General features: G+C 40.1%; 1 long non-coding RNA gene and 1 other non-coding gene across 2 annotated transcripts in view; both read left to right on the top strand.

The window, feature by feature from the left end:
• LOC103351793 (uncharacterized) overlaps window positions 1-23,145 on the top strand; it is a 114,767-nt gene extending 91,622 nt beyond the window's left edge. Inside the window, exon 7 of the long non-coding RNA XR_519493.4 lies at window positions 680-23,145. This is a non-coding gene — a long non-coding RNA (uncharacterized lncRNA). The remainder of the gene's footprint in view (window positions 1-679) is intronic.
• Window positions 23,146-23,209, top strand: MIR222 (microRNA mir-222). The gene has a single exon (NR_162594.1). It is a non-coding gene; the product is annotated as a microRNA mir-222 (primary transcript).
• Window positions 23,210-23,495: the final 286 nt, after the last annotated feature.

Raw genomic sequence — 23,495 nt, 5'->3', positions numbered from 1 at the left:
TCTAATTTCCATCCGGGCTTGGTTGTGGCTCTTTCTCTGTGTGAGGCTGGGGTGTTCCCTGGTTTAAAGTCGGAGTTGTCGCAGCAGCCTGGGCGTTTTCTGTTTCGGCTTATGGCCCTTTTTTTTTTTCTCTTTTCCTGAATGAGTGTCCTTTGTGTAACCCCAGTAATTCAGAAATCCTGCAGTCATAGGGACTGCCCTGTCATGTGACTTAGGTACTAGGTGCTGGCTGCGATTGGTCAGCAGCTAATTGGCGGGTCCCTATAAGAGGTCCCGGGTCAGCCGTCCGTGCCACTCTCCTGCCTGGGCTGCTGCTCAATGGGGCAATGTGGGTGGGGGTGGAGGGGTCTGTCCAGTGATTCAGCCACATGTGATAGATGACCAAGTGACTGCTTCCTTGGGGTCTACACACCAGTGGAAGACACAAATTGGTTGTGGCCGACTTGATCAAACTCTGGCTTCCTGAACTGGTAACTGTCACTTTAATATAGCTTACTGATTAAACTCAGAAAAATGCAGCTGAAATTCTTTGCCAGGAACTTGTGTGGACTTAACTCCCTGTCTGTCCGTTCCGCCCCCCTAACCCCCACCCTTCCACTCCCCCCCCAACCCCTCAACCTTTCTGATTTGTTTTGTCACGGGAATGAAATGCAGATAACGCTTTCAAAAACTTTTGTAGGAAAAGTGCCTGTGTGATCTGGAACAAAGACGTTTTATAATCAGATTGATCAAGCTGCGAAGAGGGAGTTTGAACGAACGGAAGCAGCCGCATTCTGTCACCAGGAAATACTGCTTTATCCCGAATTGGTAAGTGAAAAGTGGCACTGCTCCCTAATAGATATCATATGGTGTGTGTGGGAATTGCAAAATTGTTCACAGACCCCTGACAACTGTGTTGAGCAGAGAACACAGGAACAGAGTGAGCACTTAGAAAAAAGAGCAGCTCGGGAATATAGCATAAAGGCTGGGAAGAAGGCAGGTAATTAACAAAAAAAAAAATGAGCTCTTGCCAGGTTGGCCAAATATATGCCATGCAGCTGGAGTCGGGGTTTTTCTTTTTCTTTCTGGGGAGGGAGAAGCATGAAATCAAAATGGGCTGTTGGGTGGTTTCGGCATTCATTTTCCACGGATAGCTGGTAGGGAGTTCGAAGGGATGGCTTTCCGAATTAATGGACTTGCCTTCCTTTTCCTCTGTCTACTCCAGGGTGTCAAGCATTTAGTCAGAACTTTACAAAATGAAAGCTCAAGTCATGCATCGGCAACATCTCCTCCTGATTGTGAAGGGCATATTCCGGTGCTAACAGATTTTTCTTTGCCATTCTGGTCATGAATTTCCCAATTGTTCTGTTTGATTATATAAGTATAGCAAAAGGGTAGTTCTTTCTATGTGGTCCATTCCATTTTGCGAGCTCGTGATTAGCAGTTCTTAACTGGCTCCGTGTGCGTGTGTCTGCCTGTCTGCTTCTCAGACCTTGAGTTAGGTTTTCTAATCTTGAACTTGAGCTGCTCCTGTGTTTCAGGTTTCCAGAAGAATACAAGAACGCTTTGAATACCTGTTGTTTATATAATAGGTTCTTGTTCATGAACTGTAAGGTAACACAATTTTATATTAGGCATGAATGTCTGGCTTTCTGATTCTGCTTCTTCGAAATGATTGTGCTGAAAAGGTTGAATAGAACAAGAAAAGAACATTAGAATGGTAGGTGGCTACCTGCTTCTACCAGTTTGTTATTGGTCAGCAGAAGGAATCATGTGCTGTCTACTTAAGAGAAACAGATGGGAAAGAGTTGTTCTTTAGGTGGTAGCAATTATATAAGGCAATTTTGATGATCTCCATTTATGAGTGTAGATATAATAATTGAAACTGTTAGTAACAGAATTGGCAGTTGGAAGTTATATAAGACATAATATTCACTTCTTTTTAAGTACTGTAAACCAGCTGGAAAGTTGAATCGCCATTTCTGACTTTTGGTTCCTGTTCTGTTACTTTCAAAATCTTCAAACCCTTAGCTCCAAAAGCAAAACTATATAATAAAACAGACGCTAGCAATGCTGCCGTCCCCTGTTGGCAGTGGAGTGGGAGAAGGGGTTGTGGGGTGGGGGGATGAAGCTCCTGGGATCGATTAATTGGCTTTTCCTCTCCTCTTTAGAGATGATTTCTCGCAGACCGGTACATCTCAAGACCTTTGTGCAAGTGTTTATTTCCATAGATGAAAAAGGCAAGATGAGCGTGGCTGTTAAATCAGGAAATTGATGATGCAAGCCTGTAATTATCACCAGTCTTTCGACTTAGTAAGGTGTGGCACCTGTTTCCCTGAAGCCCATGAATTTATAGATTTTTTAGAATCTTGTAGACAGAAAAAATGGTGAGAAAACATTAAGGTATTTCCAGGTAGTTTATATCCGACTGCTAGCTTGTGTTCAGTGATTCACAATTATTTTCAGCTTGGTATTTCATGTAAATACTCGGGGGAAACATGGTGACTTAAGAATCTGGCCAAAAACTGATATGCTTGATGGGGGGGGGGGGGGCTCTGTACAAATGTTAGTTCTTCCTCATCCATTTCGAAGCCATTGTTTTGAAGGACAAAAATGTAATAGAAGCTGGAAAGTATATTCCAGAAGAATTATATGAGAGCCTCGTGTTTCCAAGCCTCGTTGCTGTTCTCTGCTCTCAATTTATTAATTTTTAAGAATACATTTAAAATGAATAAGACAGTATTGCCCTGAATTCTCCCTTGAGGTCATTGAGAGTATTAGCATTTTTGTGTACACTGTGAGAAGATTTTAACACTGAAGGGGCCTTGGTGGAGCGACAGACTTCAAAATGATTTCTCTTAAATACTGCTTGATATTTACATATTCAGGAATAGAAACACTTTTCCTCTAGGCTTGTCTCTTATATTTTTGGTGTGGCATACAGATTTCTATAGTCCAATTAAAAGGCTCTTTTGGAGGTATGGATATGTATGCGTATATATGAGATCTGCAGGGGAGCTTCAGTCGCTAGCGAAACAAGTGGCTGTTTGTTAGGAGTCAGATAAGCCTCACAGTGTTGTTCCTATGACAACTGAGTAGATGGGTGTTGAAATGCAGCTTTAAGTTCTCGGCTTGGAAATGTCATTCAGACCTCCCACTACAGTCTCATTGAGTAGGAGGATAATGAGAAGGGGAAAAACCGTGAAGCAACATAAGTATCTGCGTTCTTTTCGGGTCTTCCTGACTTGCTTTTGTGTACGGGATCGCCATGGGAGTGGTAAACATAGGTCTCGAACAAAGCAATATTTCCATACAAAATCAATGGGAAGGGGTCAGAAAAGTTGGGGAAGATAAATAAGAACATATGGGGGTAATAAAGAGGCAGGAGAAGTCGGCTTCCACAGGTTGATACAAATGCTTTGTCCAGTACTGACCAGCAGGGAGAACATCTTGAACCAGTTATTGTATAGCCCTTCAAGAGCTGCAAATATTGCCTTAAAATGCAATGTGGAGAAAATTCCTTTGGTAGCAGGATGGTTTACCACTTTGGCATAACATTTATTCATCTCTTGTAGGCTGACTACAGAGGATACTGTGTTCTTTTAAGGCACATGCTTTTAAACCAATTGTTCACTTGTCATTTAATAGCTTTTGTCTTTTTTTCCTCCATGGGAAAGGCAAGATTGCAGTACTAAAACTTAAATATTTTTTTATCCCATATTCAAAAAGGATTTAAATCCGTAGCGATTGTTTGAGACCTGTTGTTTGTGGAAGTGAATGGCTTGACTGAGAATCTATGGAACACAGTATTGGAAGGGAGCAATTGTTTAGACTAATATTTGGCGTAGATTAATTATGCAGTTGTGGGTTTTCCATGCCCAAAGGGCTTCCTATTTTCTACTCCTGAATGGTTTTGACTATTTGATCACCAGCATCTCTTGAAGTTAGAAAGGAAAAGATTTCAGCGGGATTGCCCGATTTACTTAACAAATGTAAGTCCATTAACTTTTTGAACCTACCCCCCCCCCAAAAAAAAAAGCTCTGAAAATCAAAAGATTTTCATGTAATGAATTTGAAGCAAATCTTGGACTGAACCCAGGTGAGGCTAATTATAGTCTTCACTTAGCTCACTAAGTGTGAATCTTTGTATGTTGTACCATGGAAATATTAATGTATTTGACCATGGAGTACTGCATTCCACTTCCTTGGAGCTCTAATATGCATAATACATAATAGTCACTTTATTACCTTTATAAAATAATAATCATAATCAGTCCAAGTGTCAGATGAGGACTTATGGACCTCTCATTGCTGACATCCACTGAGCTTATATTATGTGCCAGCACATAATGAATCACTGGCATCTAGAACAGTGCCTGGCACATTGTAGATACTCACTCAGTAGATGTGTTTTGGTATAAAATACTTTACTTGTGTTAACTTATTGGACTCATAGGACTTGTATATAGCCAATATGATTGTTATGCCCATTTTACTTGGGGAAACTGATGCACTAAGAGGTGAAGCAACTTGCTTAAAGTGACACAGGTGGGAAGTAGTGGAGCCAAAACTTGAAAGCAAGCAGTCCAGCTATGGTCTGTTCTTACTGAGTCCAACAAGAAAGTCCTGGAGATGTGGGACCCGAACTCTTTAGCTGAGTTATTGGGCAGTTTCAGCTATGTACTTTATTCTTGATCACGCTGCTCCTTCTGCCATCAGAAGCTGATAATATCGTTAATGTGGTCATTACTAGGGGTATGCTATGGAGTGCTTGCAGGTGCTTCAGCTAGAATTCATGAAAGGATACAGAGCATCTCATAAATGCCTATAAGGTGTCTGTCTAACCCCTATGTATGCCTGGGAGTGAGAAAAAACATTCCAAGTGGATGGCAACCTCCATATTCTATGCCCAAACTTCCCATTCCCTTTCTTTGCTTAATTTTTTTCTTAGGACTTGTCTCTGTTTGTCATATTGTGTGGTTTAATTATTTGTTTTGTATTTTATTCAAACACTAGCTATTTTGCAGTTTGAACAAAATTTAAAGTCCTAGATATTTCTTTTTGACCTCCACCCTCAAACTCATTACTTCCCATCTCTGATTACTACAAATAATGATTTTTTTTGCCCATTGGATTTTCCTTGCTGTTAGTTATCACTTTTACATTCACAGCCATGAGAATTTCTTTTTCTTAAAAATATTGTTTAGGTTATACAATCAGAATTTGAGAATGGCTTTCTTGGTTTAGGAGGGGAAAGTGAACCAAGTATGAATGCAGCCATTAGATATTTTTAAAATTAGGAAGATTTAAAATTATTAAGGAGAGCATATAAAGTAAACACTTTAGGCACTACTTGTAGTTTAAATAGAGAACCATAGAATTGTATGTAACATTTTATTTCAGACCCACCTACTTGCTACCCTTTTCCTTTGCAAAACAAAATAAATCAATATAAAACAATGATTCTACATGTTGTATTAAACAATGTAAGTGATTTAATCTTGGACATTTCCTGGCTCAAGTTTTTAAAAATCTCAACTTTAACCTATTGTCTCTCAATCCTACATTTATTCTAGTTTATGCATTCCAAAATATTTAGGATAATCTAAAAAAACAAAATATGTGTGTATATTATTTTTATGTATATGTATACTGTTAACCATAAACAATGTATTCCATGTATAGTTGGCTTTCTTTAGGTTCTGTTTAAAAAGGAACAAATTAGATTCATATAAAAGTTGAATTTAATGCCGTTTATTAGTATAATAACTGAGACATTTTGTTTTTCTCAGCTACAGCTAATAGTAAAATAGTTTCTAGTTGTTTTCTTCTAAGTAGTTAATTTAATAAAGTAATAAGTTCCTTTTGCATTTATTTTAAGGTAGATAATGGGGTCACTGACTCTGAAGGGCTAGTTAAGATTTTATGTGGAAGACTCTCCTCTTTCTACCATGAGAGAGTTTGATTCCCCTGAAGCATGTGTTCTGTTGAAAGTCCAACCTTGCTGGGGTTATTGGAAGACCTCTTTGCTGTTCCTCCTTCCCTAAAGAAGATGGACAATTTTTTTTTTAAATGAAAAGCTAAAAGTTTCTCTCAACCGGGGTTTATATGATATGTATAAAATGAAATTAGAGTTTTTAAAATTGAGAGGAACAGGCCCAGCAAAGCTTTGCAAGGAACTTGCAAAATTCTCATTATCTAAAAGAAATTCCCAACCCTCCAGACATTTTTCAGTGAGTATCAAGTACAAGACAGTGGTCCCCATGACCCAAATTACGGTGTCTGCTAACAACATCCATTGACATCTTTGCTCCCTAAGAGTCCAAGGCTTTGGAAACAAGTAGACTTGAACTTTAAGCTCCCTTTGCCTTTTGCTAGCTGAATAAGCTACTCCATTTATTTCCCTGTGGCCCGGAGCCTGAAGCGTTTAGAACAAGCTCACAGAGCTGTTGGGTGGGATAGCATGTGTACAGCACATGCCATGGAACCTGCAGTGGTGGTGCTTAACACATTCACATCCTTTCCCAAATCTTTTTAGCAGAGACCTCTTCAGTTGGGTCGCAAAGACTGCTGGACTCATGCTAAATTGTATCACTTTTTTTCCACATCAGATCAAGCAAAAACAGTGATGCTGCCATTTTTTCACCATTTTCTGTGTTCTAGGTAGGTACCATTATGAGTGCTGTTATCTGCATGAACCTGTTTAATCTCCAGGGCAACCTATTGGTACACTTCATTATGCCCATTTCATAGATGAGGGTGCTGAGGTGCAGAAAGGTAGAGGAGCTTATTTAGAGCCAGGACTTTGGCAGAATAAAAGTTGACTGAACCTGAAAGTCTCAGAAATAATCTTCTCATTTCGATTCTGTTAAATGTCACCATCTTCCAGGCCTGGCCCTCTCAGTATTGAAATACAAAATTGACTTTTTCTACTTCTTATTTTACAAATCAATGGGACCCATCTTAGTCATCTGTGTTTTATGAGTTTTAACTAGACCACTGAAGTTCAGGAGGGGAATTCCTTGTTTTCAATTGATCTCATCCACTAACAGATTTACTCATGTAACTTCCCCTATTTTTTCTTAATGTTTTCACTTGAAAGAGGGGGTGGGGAGGGAATAGTTTGTGTAGGCATTTGGATCCCAGGGATGCACTTTTGTCAACCTTTCTAGAGACTCTGGTGTAGGATTAACCCATAGAGGACTAAAATGAGTACAAATCTGTATTTACTCATCTTTTTCTCCTTTATCTCCATCTGGTTCTGGCTGTTTTCCAGAGAGGTAAAACTTCTAAGAAAAGAATTACAGGAAGCTATCTCTGTTCATAAAACCTTATGTTTGGATGATGAGTTAATTTTCTGAAACAAAAAGGGGGGTGGGGCTTCACATTGAGAATTTCCTCTTCTTTCAATTCTAGGTTGGGAATTTGATTTAGAAGGTGGGATAGACCACCCTCGCTCATGGGTTCAAAGTGCTTGGAAATCCTTTAAAAACTTCCCTGGCCTTGGACTGAGCCTATCTATGGGAAACTCTATTAATCACGCCAGCCTTCATTCTTTCATTTATTTGCCCATCCATTCATTTATCCGTATTTTCCTATGATTCATTCAGCGTGTACCCGCAGACAGATGAAAGGGAAGACCGAGTGAGAGTGCATTAGGGGACAGAAAAGGAGTAGCTGTAAACTCACTCTTTGTTCCTTTCACCTCCCAAACGGTGTCTTTTCTTAGCCCATTTGCCGCATTTCACAGAGTGACACAAAAGTCCTTTAGCATCTTCCTTTGGTAGCCAGGCTTCTTTTTTCAAGTGCTGGGGGAGAAGAGGCTTGTGAGGGGCAAGCAATGCAGTGAAATATTGTTTTCTTTTTCTTGTCTTTTTAATGGTGGTGGTGGAATGTGTCAGTAAGTATGGCCTAAGAATGCTTGAGCTTTCAAATCAGTTCTCTAAGTTTAAAGGTTATTAAGAGCCCACAAGGATGCCTTGGACAATATTTTTTAAATCGACATTTAAACCAATTTTTAAGGCCAGGAGTTCTATTCTGACTTTCATCACATTTATTTTTGAAACTATCTCCACTTAATGATGTGAGAAATGAAAAGTATGCTGTGTTTTGGGGGGAACATGAAGGTAGGGAGGAGGGCTTTAGTCTAACACTTGTAGCCAATAATATTGTTCTTGAAGACACACACAGAGTCATTGTCTTTCCTGGTGATTGAGTATTGAGTTAAACCTTGGAGTTGTTTCCCATGGATTCTGAAAGCCACATCACTAACCATTTGAGTTCTTTTTGATGGCACAAACTGCTTCCTCTGTGTGTTTTTTGATGCAGGTTTGTCCACAGCAAGAATGGCAGTGAAAATCTTTGTCTTTCAACATGAAGTGTGAAGTTTCCATCACTAGTAGGTATATACAGCCTGGTGGGGGGAAAATGTTAATATAGATTTCAAAAACAAACACAAAATCAACATCACCCACAGTCTAAAAGGATGTGTCAGTATCTCAGGGCTCTTCTGTCAGAGCGAGATCAAACAAGGACTGCTCAGGACAGGTCACGTTGACAACGGTGGGGAGTTCCTACTTTTCTTCCCTTCCTAGTAGACATCCATACTCCCAGGAAACCCTCTCTTTATTTATTTACCCATGGCCAGCAGGGAGACTATAGAGAAGCTTTCCTTTTCTCTTCACCCCTGCACAATTTCTCATCATACCGGGGAAATGGCTTATTTTCTTATAGCTTTGTCTACCTGGCCCTTGAAACATGTGGAGTTTTGGTAAAGGAATAATAAAAATGGTCTCAGATGCCAACTAGACTTCAAAGGTTACAGCAGAACAGTGGACAAAGGCACCACATGAATAATGTTCTTTTTACAAAAATGGATTGCTCTTACTTACCAAGTGCTGAACAGTGTTCTGGATCTATGAATACAGCAGTGAGCACGGTCCCTGTTCTCATAGAGAAGGGCATGCTAACAGTGATTGAATGAATAATGCATACCAGGTGTTAGGAAATGCTGTGGCGAAAACAAAAACCAAATCAGACTGACAGGGAGTATCAGGGGTTCGGGGTAGAGCTTCTTTATCCACAGTTGATGGGAAGGCCTATCTGATGTGACATTTGTGCAGACTTAGCCATGGGATATGAGGGGCCAGCCATTAGGATATCTGGAGGAAGAAGACTCCAGGCAGGGAAAACAAAATAATTAACTGCAGTGGAGGGAGGAGCAAGCTTGGTGTGTCCAAGGTGCACTTCTTAGCAGATCATGCTGGCCATAGTAAGAAGCTACTGAAAGGTAGATGATAACTTGAAAGGAGGATGGTATTCCAAGGGTGCAGGTGATCTGCGTAAGGATCCTGGAGAATAGAACTTTGGTGACTCGTAAATAGAGTGTATGGAAGTTGCATCTGGCTTTCTTTTGATAAAATATTACATTTTTAATTTAAATCATGATGATATCAAAATCTTGGTAAAAAAAAGATAAAATTGAGCTATTTGAAGCACAAACACTGCTAGAGAACCCGATGTGGATAATTCTTCCCTCACATAGGCTCTTCGGAGAGGTGTGAGGTGCTGGGGTGCCTAGCTGTGGGCTACTTTGATTTATATATGCTAAAAACTTCGTTTCTACAGGGGCCTAAATTTGCTGATTTTGCACTCAATAACAAGCCGTTTGGAATTTTGAACTACATGGAGTTTCAGTAATTTTGTGTTAAAAGTGTTCCTTTTTTGTAATGCGCAGTTTTCTGGTCAGTCAACTGAAAAGTTACCTCTTATAATTCTGTGTGCAAATTGACTGCTTGTTACAAGTTAAGGAGCTGTGTTACACAGTATTTGTTTTATAATGGGAGGCCTAAGAGAGTATAGAAAGATGAAAGCAGTTAGCCAGTTGGGAAGGTGAGATTATAGGTACTTTTCGCCTTTAAAGTTGCATTAAAAACACGTTTGCAGTTTCTGAAAGGTAAAGGTGATTGCTAAAAATGAATTGTAGCTCTTTGTTATCCCTCTGTTAGCACAATCTGTGTACTTTTTGTGTAAGGGCTGTGCAATTTTTGTCATCTGAGGGGAGTTTACAAACACGCTAAGAGACATGTCTTGGATAAGGACATATGGTCTATAGGAGGGTGTGTCCAAAAGTTCATGAAAAATGCAGTGAAAGGGTATTCATTTTGGTGCCCCAAATTTTTGAAGTCCATGCGTAGTTTTTTTTTATAATACATCTTCCATGAACCTTTGGAACATCCCTCATATGCACGAATTTAAAAATTTTGGGCACTGAAATAAACTTAATATTCTTTCAGGGGGCTCTTTGAAGCTCCCTGCTGCATATCAGTATATCTACAGCAGGACTTTGTAATCAGGCCTCACAACATACAGGGCTTACCAGGGCCTTAATAGCTGTTTGTGAGTGTTGCCCGGATTTCCCTTACTTCCCACCATCTGATATTTTATTCCTCTTGATCCCCTAGTCTGACTTTCTACTACTTAGGCATGTATTTGGGTTAACCTTCATAGTCTTTTAGCAAGGGATCCACCTGTAGAAAAGAGTTACTGGTTTTCTCATTTATAGCTTAGTTCAACTGGACCGGATTTCCTTGCCGCCTCTGGCTGAAACTGACTGACTGAATCAGTTTCACTTGTGGGGAGGAGAAATGAGTACTTCAGGAACAGAGAGTGTGTGTGTGTTGGGGGGGGGGGCTGTGTTTGCTCCTTTCCATCTGCCCCTAAAGGCAAGAACACTGCCTTGAGAGAGGGAGAGAGAATTGGGGTAGCAAGAGGAAGCTGACTCCCCTGGATGAACCAGTGCTGTGGGGGGGGGGGGGCAGGCAAAGGTAGGATGTAGGGTGGTTGGCCAATCTTTGGTTGCAAGCCCAGGTGCTGTCAGCCTCAGGTCCTCCTGGTGTCCCAGGCACAGACAGCACTGTCCATTCCTGCTTATCTCCTGTGAGCTGAAGAGAGAGAGAGTGCTCTTGACTTAGTGAGTGCCCTTTCTCTGAGGAGCCTTGGGAAGACACGGAATTTGGGAACGAACTTTCCAGACAATCCGTGTTCCCGAATCCTCCCTGGTACATCTCTCTACTGCATGTACTTTCTAGGTGCAGTCTAAAGAGGTAGACACTAAGGCTCCTTTTCTACCAGTCTCTGACTTCTTGCATTGAGGGCACCACAGGCGTTGTCCAAGAAGTGGCTGCATTCTATGTGGTCCTTCCTCTAAGGCCACTCTTGGTCTTGATCTCAGTCTGGGTCTCAGTCTCCTGGGGTTTCAGCCGTTTGGCCCCATGAGCCCCGGGACTTCCCCCTTGTCTTCCCCCATATAAATAGACAACTTGCTGCCTCTGTTCTCAACCCTTGATATTTCTGCTTGCGACTTGAGTGTCTTCTGAAACGATTGTGCGGTAGCTGGGCACTGCAAAATGAGTCAGTTCCTGCAGTTCGGTTACAAGTTCTCAAAAAGTATTTCAGAATGTGGATGTGGTCAGCAGAGTCATTTTCCAGGCATCTCAAAGGAAACCCACATCAACTGTAACAATTGAGCTGCGAACCGATGGCTCTGCTTATCCTCAAAGCAAAGCCTGGAGGGGCCCTCCAGTCTCGCCCTCTCCACAGATCCTAAATGGGACTCCATCTTCATGCTTGGAAATCACATTGCATCCACTACCATTTGCACAAACAATGCAATAGAGGTTTTGGCCTTTTTCAATGTCTGAATGTGGGCTCAAGTTTGACAGAAGAAATTAGTTTAGCAAAAGAGAATCTATGGGATTACAAATACAATTAGTAGGAAGCGTAATATGTGGCTGCAGGACATAAACTTTTGGCAATTTAGCTAATGCACCGAGGAATAACTAAAGTGGTTTAGGTACCACTTGAGTACATGGATGTATGATTATTTTGTTTACTCCTTAAGTTCTGGACCCAAGTAGACTTAGTAACAATGCTGACAAAAATAATTCCTTTTCAAAGTTTAAAAGAACTGCAAGTTTGTGATAATATTTACAGAATATTTTAGTTTAGCATGGGTTTTAGAAAATAATCATTGTGAAGGTTTTTTAAATATTTTCTTGTGTACCATGAATTATGTCATGTTGATTGAGTTCAGTTACCAGTCTTGCACCACTCATTAGACCCAAGGCATTTTTCAGTATTAAGAAAACAAATAACAAAGAAAAAACATGCACAAATGATCTGAACAAGTTTCACCAAAGAAAATATACAAAATACAGATAAGCACATGAAAATATGTTCAATAACATTAATCAATCAAGAGGGAATCCCAAATAAAAAATGCAATCACATACCATGACCCTCCTATTTGAATGGCTAAAATTAAAAAGAATGACTATACCAAGTGTTGGTGAGGATGTGGAGAATCTAGAACTCTCACACATTTAGGTAGAAAGAAAGAATCATACAAACAATGAGGGTGCTGGTTAATTTCACTAACTTGATTTTGGTGATACTTTTATGGTGGTATTCACATGTCAAACATAACAAACTTCATACTTTGAATACATGCTGTTTGAGCTCAATGAATAGAAAATGTTAAGAAATCACTGTTAGACCAGATGGAGAATTTTTAAATGTCCTTATTTGGTAAAATAAAAAATAGCATCTCTTGGGGAAAAGTTTTGATAGTTTTTAATGGTTTGAGGATAGAAATACAGCCTTCTAGTACAGACAAGAACCCAAAGTTAAACAGTGAACATAATAAACGTGATATCTTTAGTTCCTCCTGTTTATAAGGCATTTAAACAAGTGGTTCCAGAAGCCTCTTTTCCAGCACAGTGGGACCAGCTGCCTGGATGGTTTGTATGCATTTGAACTTGTACACAAGTACTGTAGCACTCACCATACGATGAGACTAAGGCATTTGAAACTGGGCCCAGATTGCAAAGATAAGACATGAAAATGGCCACCTTGGATTTGACCATGGGTAGGCAAATAAACCTCTTAGATTTTCAGAGTGACTGCAAATTTATTTTATTACTTTCTTTAGCCTTATTGAGGTATAATTTACAAATGAGAGTTGCATATGTTTATAGTATACAGCATGATGTTTTGATATGTTGTATATATCGTGAAATGATTACCACAATCAAGCTAATTAGCCTATCTCACCTCACATAGTGGGGTGTGTGTGTGTGTGCGCGTGCGCTGAGAATGTTTTGAGATCTACTCTCAGTAAATTTCAAGTATATAATACAGAATTGCTAGCTCTAAAGCATTTTCCTAAACCTCGTGTGTGTGATGTTCACAATGGTCCTGTGATAAGTAGGGTCAGTGTTCTTTTCATTTACTTGGGGAGCAAACGGAGACCCAGATTGCTACTTTCCTGGATCAGACAGCCCCCTTCTTCATCATGGTCACAGGTCACATGGTCACATGGTCTCCACTACACCTTGCTGCTAACCCAAACTCATGTCCTTGACTGTTTGGCTAAGACTCGGTTCATCAATTAGTTAGGCAGTTACTAGAGTCCCTTTTATTTGTATGTGAAGCATTCAAGGCAATGATCTCTTCTAATCCCCTGGCTCTCCATCTGTAAATGACTAATAACAAAACCAGCAGCTTCCCAAGAAACTGGACAGCCTTGTGTATTCAGCAGGTGTTGATGTTTACTGTGTTATCACCCTCACTGCGCCTGAAATATTGATGACATGGTACTGAGTGAGTGGTTTTGTAAACCCAACAGGGAGACACAGCAACTTAATTCCATTAGTCACCCCATGACTTTGTTCATAGTTGGAAAGTTGCACAATAAATGGGGCCCTGCGCACTCGATTATTTTAAATTCTTCTTTAAAGGACACTAAATTGCCTCATTAGTTGAGTCCTAGTGACACAAAACAGAGCTAAAGGCAAGTGCCGTCGGGGTTTACTTAGCCAAGAAGGTTGGCCCATGCTCTTTCCTCCTCTATTGCTGTGACTGTGCATCTCCCCTCCTCTCTGCCTTTTGTCATTTTCAGCGGCCTTCTCTCTTCACTGCCCCTCTTCCTTTTAACATTCCCCATTTAGGGACAGCTGTCTTGGGAGAATTCCTGATGAATCTGTCGCCATGGAAACTTCTCCCAAGCACATGTGATGAATTGTATGGAAGCCGTTATAATCTTTGGGACTCTTCCATAAAACCCATTTTCAGGAAAGGTGAATATAATAAAAATTGGGTTGAACAACATCAAATAGATTTGTCCCCCACACAACTCCTCAGAAGCTTCAGTATTTGTGAATTGTCTCATGGTTGAGTCCTCCGAAGAAAACATTTTGGGAAATGTTGCCTTGTAACCTATTATTTCATGTATCGGTACGGTGACAATTTTCCTAAAAGTTTTCTATCTGTCTCCACTGGCACATCTGAAACGAAACATCACTTGGTTTTTGGATTGGATTTTGAGAGTTCTAGTTTGTAAATTTTTTAATACATGATTTTAAAATTTATTGAAGTATAGTTTAACCTTAAAAAAAGAATGCAATAATATGGGAGCAAAGAAGGTAAGGTTTTGTTTAAGGATGAAATGCCGTTGGGGGAAGCCCTATATTTTTGTTTTGTTTAGTTTTGACGGTGTCTGCATTTATTTTATCCATGATTAATTCTGTGGCCCATTCTAGGTTTCATAGAGGCAGATGTGAAAGGAAAGTGGTGATGAACATGACAGCTGTCTCCTGTCTGTGTAGGGATTGTTTTTACTACACAGGATTTTCAAAAAGTTCCTGGAAAGTGCATGTTATGAGAAAACTGTGTGTGGTTTTCAAAATTTCGGGACACCAAAGTAAACTCATCTTTTAATTCTTTCTCCACAAACTTTTTGAAATAGCTTTGTATTTGTGATCACAGTAGTAAAATGAGTTTAACCTCTCCGCATGGGAAGAATGATCATATTTAGGGATTTTGTTTTTACAATGTGTTCCTTACACTACAGAAAGTTTGATGAACAGAGTAGGACTTACAGGAGAGGCAATGTCAGAATGCATAACAATTGTCCATGAGAAATCTGAAGGGTCTCAGTGCCATTACCTACCAGCTAGGAATGAGAAACAACGGGACAAAAGTAGAGTTAGGGGCACTGAGTTGGAAAGGGTGATTGCAGACCGAGGTAAACTGAGCTCATTTCTGGCTTTGCATATCTACCTAGAACATTTAAACAACCCATAGGTTGACTATCCCAGAAAAGTGCCCTCTTCTGTCCCAGATGTCCACTGCTCCTACAGCCTTGCCAACTTACATCTAATGTGTTCTTAGGAGAAGCTGAGGGTTAGCCTTCATTTATGATCTCCTGGTACCCTGCTGTTTCCTTTATATAATTGTTTTTTGAGAAAATTATTCCTATAGTACAGTGCCATTCACAGACCCCAAAGTAACTCCCTCGATGCACACAGACACACACATATAAAGCCACATTCTCCTGTCCTCTTTGAGCCAGTCCTCTGAAGGTCGTACCATGCTTTAGTGCCGAGTGCCTCCCCTGAACTTTTTCTCTCCTCATAGAAAGATGCACCAGATTTCCCCTGGGTCACTTACCATCAATACAAACAGCACTTTTGTTTCCCTTATTTCCCCTTTCTATCTAGCCGGAAAGTTTGCCTCTGCTACTCCCCACCCCCACCCCCACCCCCTTGCACAGGAAGAAAGACTTCCTTCCTTCATCTCTTGACTTTGCCCAGGCCTGTGAATAATCTTCCCTTTCTCGAGGGCTCCAGAGTCTCACCTTCTGTAATTAAAAAAAAAAAGAAGAAGAAGAAGAAGACAACAACAAAACTCCCAAGAGTTACTACTTCTGCATCTTTGTCTTCCTGATCGTCTGGTTTTCTCCATCAGATGAACTTCCCCTTCCACCTGGCTAGTAGTGAGCACCTTTTAAACTGTTGCCTCATTGATGAGTGCCTGGGGTTCTCGCTGAGTGTTGAGTTTCCCTTACACTCTTTTCCACTCATGCTGCATTGAGTGGCATTCCTTCTCCTTGTGTGTCCTTTGCAGTGGCTCTCCTTCAGTATCCCTCTTCCTTTTTGTATTTCAGACTATGCTATTGTAGACCACCTCAGAAATCCATCACCAATTGTACACTGAGCACTTGATCTTTCAATGTTTTCCTCTTCATTATTTTTAAGCCTACTTTTGAATCTTTTTAAATTTGATTGATAGTGTTTTTCTAAAGCCTTCCTTCTGCTCTACAGAACTGGCCATAGCTGCCAACGACTCTCCACTGTCAGCACAGACCCAAATCCAACATCAACCAATAAGAGAAGAATACTGTCGTCAAGTTTTTGCATGGCCTTTGAGTTGTACTGAGTTATTTCCACCGAAATTTTGGTTTCCTCACTACCATTTGAAAAACTAGGCACACATTCATTATGTGGCAGCCACTCCGGGAGCAAATACATAGACTTATAGGTTAGAACTTGATACTGCTGTCTTGCCCATTCTCTAGAAGTTTAAAAATAACCAGTTCTCCTCTCTCCCCTCATTTCACACATTTTGGAACAGTCTTTCTTTAAAAACCTCAATTAACTTTTCTTCTCTGTATTATACAAGTATAATCCACAGTTTTATCCTGTTCCTCTTTGCTGAATACTCTGTGTGTGTGTGTGTGTGTTATAGGTGGTAAGCATCAGATAGGATCTTTAGATGTGATATATAGACATTTAGGTCTTTATCATTTTCAAATCGTTTTTGTTAATCCTTCCAAATCTTCTCACTTCATCTGCCAGCTTTATTTCCTTCTCTTACTTTGTGGCATAAGCCATTTATATAAATCATCTAATTGGGAAATTGACTTACTACCATAGAACTCATAATTGATACTCAATGTGGTTCAGGCTTCTAGGAGATTCCAATGGGTTTTTAAGAGGCCTCACGTGATTACAATATAGTTCCTTTTCTAACCATCACAAGCATGAAATTGTACATGTCGATGCTGTCTTTTTTTTTCCTCCTTGCTCCCATTATCTGTTCAGTTGTCTTGGCTTTCTTCATCGCGCCAGGTTGGATCTTCTTTCCTTATTGTATGAACGAAGGAGGTTAGGATAGCTTTCCTGAGCCCCAGAGACTCCCGTGAGTGTATATACATGCTTGTCCTCAGAACAGGCTTTCATGGGCCCACACTTCTATTACAAGGGACATATATACTCCTTTGCAAATAGCCTGGTCCTATAAGCCCCCACAAATAGTCTAGAAAGTTACCATAAAACTAAGACAAAAAGTATGAATTATTTAAAGGATGAAGAAATACAAAGTTTTTCTGAACTAAAGATATGTTTGCACTGTTTTAGGTTTACTGTTTTGAAGTGTAGCGTATAGGATTTTACTGTCCATTCATTTAGATTTCTTTATCTGCCCAAATTTCCTTAGAGATTACTATAATCCAATGTGTTATTGCTAGTTACCTGGAGGATCTTGTAAGAATAGGACTGGATTCTTAACCTCAAAGAACTTCACATTCTTATAGGGAAACGTGTTTCTAGACAAATAATTGAAGAGCAGTGTGACTTGTGTCTGGCTGAGAGGCAGATGAATGATCTGGGAACCGGCCCTGAGCAGCACAGAGCTAACTTTCCAGAGGACTCTGGGAAGGCTTCTTAGCATTCTCGAAGAGTCTCTTTGAGCCTGACCCAGCAGAGAGAGAAGAGGAACTGGGCAGGCAAGTTTGCAGAAGCCAAATATTTGCTCCCCCTTCAGCCCTCTGAGCTCCATGAAGCTTTCTGGGGAAGAATCAGGGGAGACCAAACAAAGAATCTTGTACTTGGTGAGAATGCTGGCTGACAAATGTAGTTGTACACAGTGACCAGAGCAGAGGTGTGGGGGATGTTAGGCATGTGTGATGCCGGTACCCTGAGCAAATAGCACCAGGCTTAGAAATGAGACCAAATATAGAAGACCCTGGTGACAGAATAGTATTGGGATAATTGTGATTAAATGAAAATCTGAGTCATGAAATCTTGGGGGGGGGGATTAATAGGTTTTTTCTATTATTTACAAGTTTGGAAAACAGCTACTTATTTTGATATCTTGAATTTTTTCTTACCATGGATGGAATGTAAATTATTTCACTTTTTGTTTGACAAGAAATCCTTACCATCATTGCACACTGAAGAGAAAGCCTTAGAGATTTCTTCCAGAGTGGTAGGAGAGGGACCGTGTGAGATACATATGTACATGGGTTTAAGGCAGTTCATTTGTGGAACTTGTCCATAAAAAGGCTGTTTGCTACTTAGATTAAAGCTGTTCTTTTTCTCTGAGTGTTTTTAATGAGCAAAGTGATTCCTGTTTTCATCCAGTGATTGTATAAGAAAAACTTGGTTTCCATTGAGAAGGATTAAAGGTATGCACCTGATTGCTAAATATTATTTTTTTTTAAAAAACTAGTCCGAGTCTGTCTTCATGGGCTGTGAGTGATTTTGCCTTTCGAAGCTTGTTTTAGGATCTTGTGCCAGCCCAATCCCTTCCCAGGCCTGTTCAGACTAGAATTATCTGGCAGCAAATGCCTTTGAAAAAATGTCTTGGGCAGGAACGTCCCAGAAAATGTTCACCTCAATCTTCAAATTGACTTGCAGAGCAATTTACTAAATAGAGAGATGTGAGAATCAAGTGACCATCAGCTGGTGGAAATGTTTTTGGTCAATGTAGTCACAGGATCTCAGGTATGCAAGAGCTGGACAGGCTGCAACCACGTGCCTGCTTATGGTGATACCCTGGCTCAAGTGCTCTAACGTAACCCAGAAGGAATCTAAGTTCACAAGAACGTACTTTAATTAGACACCTGCATTTAAAAGGTTGGTTTCTCCTGCAGCCAGCATAATTTCACCCTGTAGCACACTGTGTACATGGTATGCATTTCTTTTCTGGTCTGTAAAGTTAATTAGACTTTTTGTTCTTAACCACGTGGAGGGGGCAGATAAAAAAAAAGCTTTATTGAAGTATAATAGATAAACAAAAAAACCCACACGTATTTCATGCGGACAATTTGATGAGTTTGGACATGATGCAAATACTGGTGATACCATCACCACAATCCGAACTTTCCTGTGTCCTGTTGGTTTTTGTCGGTTTGTTTGTTTTGGGTTTTTGTTTGCTGTGTGTGAGGCCAGTGGCAGACAGCTTTTGTTCTCTTCTAAAGTAAATTCTGCCTTTGTTAGAGTACAGAACTGACTTGTTCTCTGTTCAATCCATACATGTATTTATATTCTCATTTAGTTACACAAGGCCACTGGCGCATGCACTAGCATACCATAGTTGGGGGTTGGGGACATGTGGGAGCAAACACTGTGGGACTACAGAAAATCGTGGAACTGGAAAGCATTGGAAGATCTCTTATTTAAAGAGAAATAGATTCTTTTTACTTTTGTGATTTATAAAAGTCATTTACACAGTTTTGACTTAGCGCTGCCAGATGGCTAACTTTACTGTGTTTGTTCTCTCTCATTGACTTCCACGTGGAGTTCGTAGGGTTGAAGTTTCTTTCCCGAAACTATTAAAGTTAACAAAAGTGCTGTTTTGGAGCCAAATAGAATTGCCCAGGTGATCCCTTAAAAAGGCCAGGATCTTCTGTTCTCCCTTTTGTAGAATGACCCACGAAGCAGCGTGTCTTTCATTTCCAGTGCAACTTTGATGCGAATGTCATTTTCTATCTGGTAGCTTGGCTTTGAACATCAGTGGGTTTTTTTTACCTTCTTGGTTTGGAGTATAGGTCGCCCTTGTTGGAACTCTATAGTGTAAGCTCTTCAAACTCTAGGAGAACATTTCAAGAAATGGTCTTTATCTCACTTCAAAGCAGGCTTTCTAACAGCAGGTGGCAGGCTTCACTTTTAATCAGTCTTTAAACTCTCTTCCCCATACCTCAGATAAATGACCTATTAACAAGGTGGGCATTTTCTTTAGTACGGTTTGTGTTTTGTTTGTTTGCACTGTGAGTAGGATGGAGAGCATTACCTTGGTTGTAGTTCTGTCATCCACTCCTGGGGTTTTGTTGTCTTCTTTACATTTTTTTTTGTCTGTTTCCATTTTATTTGAAAGGCAAAGTAAGACAAAGAGAGATCTTTCATCTGCTGGTTCACTCCCCCAAATTCTGTAACAGTTGAGGCTGGGCTGGCCCAAGCCAGGAGTGTGGAATTCAATGCAGTCTCCTACATGGGTGGCAGGGACCTAACTACTTTAGCCATCACCTGTTGCCTCCCACGGTGTGCATTAGCAGGAGGCTGGATTGGAAATGGAGTAGCCAGGACTCAAACCAGGCATGCTGATATGTGCAGCAACTTAATTGCTAAATTAAACCATTCATCTCAGTTGTTTTCTTAATTGTTGGATAATAAATTATATAACTCAATATTTCTGGTTCAGTTCTATTTCTTTTCTTTGACTTTTATTCTTCTTCTTTTTTTTTTTTTTTTTTTTTTTTTTTTTTTTTTTTTTTTTGACAGGCAGAGTTAGACAGTGAGAGAGAGAAAGGTCTTCCTTTTCCATTGGTTCACCCCCCAAAAAGGCTGCTATGGATCGGCACAGCCATCCGAAGCCAGGAGCCAGGTGCTTCTCCTGGTCTCCCATGGGGTGCAGGGCCCAAGCACCTGGGCCATCCTCCACTGCCTTCCCAGGCCACAGCAGAGAGCTGGACAGGAAGAGGAACAACCAGGACAGAATCCGGTGCCCCAACCGGGACTAGAACCTGGGGTGCCGGCGCCGCAGGCGGAGGATTAGCCTAGTGAGCCGCAGCGCCGGCCTCTTTGACTTTTATTTAAACTTTGAAAATGTATTATTGGTTGATACTCCATGCTATTTTATATTCTATATATCTATTCTGTTTTTAATTAACTTAAAAATGTGTATCATTGGTTAGTGGTTGACACTAATCTATAGAGTAACCTCTAATAAGTTTTTATTGATGATTTTTTTCCTATTTGAATTACATAGATAAATTGTAAAGAAGGAGAAATGACCACCTTAACTTTACCTTATAAAATTAGATTTGGAGGATAGATAAGACAAACTCTGAGAATTACAAATATCATTATCTTAATCTAAATATGGACTAAGATTTATACAAGATAATCTTTTGGATTTTGACACTGAAACTAACCAAACTGAGCCCTTGCCTCTTCATAAAAGTCAAGTCATGAACAGTTAGTTTTAGTGGCTTATGAAATATGTTTGTGTTTTCTATAAATGCTTTATTTTATATTGAGGGTAAGATTCAGCCAAACCCATACAAATGGTCTTCCCTCCCCCAACTTTAGTATATATTTTGTAGTTTGTAGGTAACGTCAAAATGTACTTCATAGATGAGGTTAGTTTTAATTTGTTTAAAAAGGAAAAAGAAAACAACAAGCAATCAAACAAAAACCTACTTCACCTTGTAAATTCCACCCTTATCCTCCCTCCGAGAACTAACCACACTGGTGAAGCACTATTATTTTAACTTGGCAAATGGGTTGCCTCTTAAACTTAGGCAGCTGTGAATAAATAGTTAAATCACTCCCTAGATATGTATATATTTAGAGCTTCCAGAAAGCTGATTATCTTTTTCTCATAGCTAACACGTTAAACAGAAAAAGCCACTCCTTTTGGCAGTAAATATTTGAGTGTCATTCTGCGGTCCAGCTGCATGTCCAGTCAAATTCTGGAACCTTCCTTCCAGTTGATCTTAACTTTTCTAAATCTTTTCTAAGTGACAGCTGAAGCATTTAAAATTCTTGGGAACGTAGGATTCTAAGATGCTAAGTTGCATAGTCATTTACATTCTAAAATAATCCTAAATTAGAAAATAATAAATGGCCATGGTGGTCATGTGCTAATATAAGAATGCCTTGTCTAAGACATCATTGTGGCACAGTTGGTTAAGCCACGGCTTTGATGCTGGCAACCTGTATGAGCAATGGCTCAAGTCCCAGCTGCTCTACTTCCAACTCAGCTCCCTGCTAATGTGCTTGGGAAGGCAGCGGATGATGGCCCATGTACATGGGCCACTGCCAACCACGTGGGAGACTCGGGTGGAGTTCCTGTCTCCTGGTTTCAGCCTGGCCTAGCCCTGGCCATCGAGGCCATATGGAAGAAAAGTAGCAGGTGGAAGATTCTCTCTCTCCTCCTATTCCTCCAGCTCCTCCTCCTCCTCTCCCCCTCCCTCGCTCTCCCCTCTTTAAAAAATGATGCCAGGTGTTATTCTGCTTTAGTATCTCTTCTTCCTCCTGCTCCCTGTCCTTCAGGAATCTGCTGAAAAGTCAGGTCTTCAGTCTTTCCCTGACTACATTATCAAAAAAATACCATTCCACTTACCAGTGTCATTAATCTCTGACATGACTGTCCAAAGCTATTGTTTTGTTTTTCCCACTGTCTTTTCCTCCTTTCACCTTAAATCTGAGAGTGTAAGTTCCATGAGCACAGGTTCTGTGTTTAGTGTTGCATCCCCAGTGCGTAGAATAAAGTATAGCAAAGGCACTTGGTAAGTATTTCCGTTGGTGGGGGGGAGATCAAAGAATGGATGGATTAATGGGGAAGACATCTATCCTGTGCCTTCTTTTATATCTGCTTTGTACTGTGGGAAGAAAGCTTGGAACTGACATACTGGCGACATGCTTTGTAAGATACCTTTTTTTGGCAATTTTCATTGGTGTTAAGACTTTTCGTGGAAATAACTGTCATCCTCAGTTTACAGCAGGAAGTGATACTTTTTTTTTTACTAAAATTTACATCTGTGCATCATTGCTAGGTTACCCAAGTTGAAGTGATATAAAGTAACAAAGATGCTCCAAGGACACAGTCAAATGGTGGATTGGTTTTGTTTGCTTGTTTGCCTTTAAAATATATTTATATTTTACACAAAAACATTTCAAACAATCAAATTATAGATTTTTTTTTTCACCAGGAGTCATGAATGTTCCAGAAGACTAACGATTTTCATTGTATTTGTTTGCCGCTTCATTTCCAGCACCTGAGAGAGTATCTGGCACTTGACTTGATATCAATCAGTAGTTATTGGATAAGTTAAAAAAAATCTAGAGGTTTTTCAAAATTGCGTACATGGGATTATTGTCAAAATATCAACATAAAACCCAAAGAAAATAAGCAATTGAAATTTCATGAAACTGTTTCCACAAAAATGTCCAGCATTGATGTCTTCTCTTTTCTCCCACAGAGTTCCTGCCCAGAAGGCTGCAGATTGCCCAGCTGTCAGATGGTCTAGGTACCCTCAATGGCTCAGTAGCCAGTGTAGATCCTGTCTTTTGTAATCAGTAGCTACATCTGGCTACTGGGTCTCTGATGGCATCTTCTAGCTTCTGTTATAGTCTCCTGAGCAAGGCCATTGGCTAGCACATAGTAATGAAAGCTTTATATGGACTTGCATACACACACATACACAGAATCAGCTTCTGGGGTCTCAAGGTCTCCATTGTTACCTGGGGTTTGAGAACCATCAAGGAATCTAAATAGTTTATCTATGGGTTGTTTTTCCTCTTTGATTCCCTCTCTTCCTCCTATGGAAGGTATCATTTCATCTGTGTATCTGTCTGCCTACCTACCCAACTATCTATCCATGTCTACCT

This window comes from Oryctolagus cuniculus, chromosome X (genome assembly GCF_964237555.1).
Source record: "Oryctolagus cuniculus chromosome X, mOryCun1.1, whole genome shotgun sequence".
Lineage (NCBI taxonomy): Eukaryota > Metazoa > Chordata > Mammalia > Lagomorpha > Leporidae > Oryctolagus > Oryctolagus cuniculus.
Note: the sequence above shows the minus strand (reverse complement) of the source record. Positions and strands in the feature narration are given on the sequence as shown.